The following is a 1,420-nucleotide window of genomic DNA, read 5'->3' as shown; positions in this document are numbered from 1 at the left end:
TTAAGTGTTTTACGGCACAGGGGACTTCATAAAGTCATATGAGCGCGCGGAACACATTCAGCATTTATTACTTCAATTTGGTAGGAACAAATTTTGAATTTGGCCTGGGTGGCGGCAGACGCTTACTCTTATCAATTTTGAAACAACAAGGGATCTTTAACGTATGCAACTTGCACAAGGGACCTCCGACATTTTTCGTCCTTGTCTGAGAAGGCTAGGTGTAAGATCTTTCCTACCCTAAGATTAGGTGTGAGGCTGAAAGACAGCAGTAAGAAGGAGCCAAGGAGTAGCAGTAGAAAGGCTGCAGAAAGAGTCAGGAGCCCAGATAGGGTGGGGGGTTAAAGGAGGTGAGGGGGTGGGGGCAGAAACTGTAGATGAAAGCAGACGACAGGGCATGGTTAGAGAGCAGGAAAGGAGTTGAAAGGAGATAATTTTAGAGAAGAAAATTATCTGTCGCTGTTAGGTTTCGAACCCCGGACCTATTGAATGAGAGGAAAACACCTTAACCACCTTTAGACCACGAGAGCCCCCACGATCGACAAATGCATACTCTACAATTCACGCAGATTCACATGATCCCAAAAGAAACGGCTCCTTCTCTGATTGTAAATGTGTTTTTTCCCCAATCGACAATAAAAATTAGTAAATGTTAGGGAGAGAGCTGTTTCAACTTTATATGTCAGGGTCAACCTATCGGCGTCTTTGGTGTTGCGGTTTGTCTCTTCGCTGTCGCATGCAAGAGATGCGAGTTCAATTCCCGAGTGGGGAGGGGGGAAATGTCATCGAGTATCTCGGTCTTTATGCTGGAATGTTGTATTACTCTCAGCCAGGATTGTCCTGACAGGCAGGGTCTGAAGCCGCCTCCTAAATGGTCTAAATAATATGTCACGACGCGATGGAATCAGCCACTCGTCAATTTTTAGGCACTGGAGTTGATCATTTTTCTACACTGTGGTGAAAAAATATCCATCTATCTAGAATATAAGTTGATATATTTGCAGTTAAACGAGGGGGGGGGGGGCTCACCTGGCTTGAGAGGTAAAATTAGCGACAAAATCGCTGCCAATGTTTGCTGACTTTCAGAACCTGTGAGTCCTTGAAAACTGAAAATTAACATTTGTATGCCATTAATCAGTGTTTTTCAGTAAAATCCGCACATAACTTAGTTTTTAATGGACATAAAAGGTGTTGTGCCAGGAAAACAAAAGTTTGATAAAGATTGCCAAACTGGTCGATAAATGCCGATATCTCCGATCTCATCATTTTGACGAGCGGCTGATTACACCATGATGCCTGACAAATTATGTCGATGTGGGCGCAAGAAGAACAACATTTTTTTCCAAAAGGCGACCTGGGTCGTGAGTGTCACAACATCGCAGTAGAAAGACAGGTTCGTTAGACTAGTTAAAGAGGGGGGGGG

The 1,420-nt window shown here is 43.9% G+C and overlaps 1 protein-coding gene across 1 annotated transcript in view; it reads right to left on the bottom strand.

Annotated features, from left to right (window-relative positions):
• Positions 1-1,420, bottom strand: part of LOC101857878 — a gene marked incomplete at its 3' end in the record, with an annotated part of 22,736 nt that overhangs the window by 4,565 nt on the left and 16,751 nt on the right.

The sequence above is a fragment of the Aplysia californica genome, unplaced genomic scaffold (genome assembly GCF_000002075.1).
Source record: "Aplysia californica isolate F4 #8 unplaced genomic scaffold, AplCal3.0 scaffold00228, whole genome shotgun sequence".
In the NCBI taxonomy this organism is placed as follows: Eukaryota; Metazoa; Mollusca; class Gastropoda; order Aplysiida; family Aplysiidae; genus Aplysia; species Aplysia californica.
The sequence above is the reverse complement of the archived record's forward strand: the minus strand, read 5'-3'. Positions and strand labels throughout refer to the sequence as shown.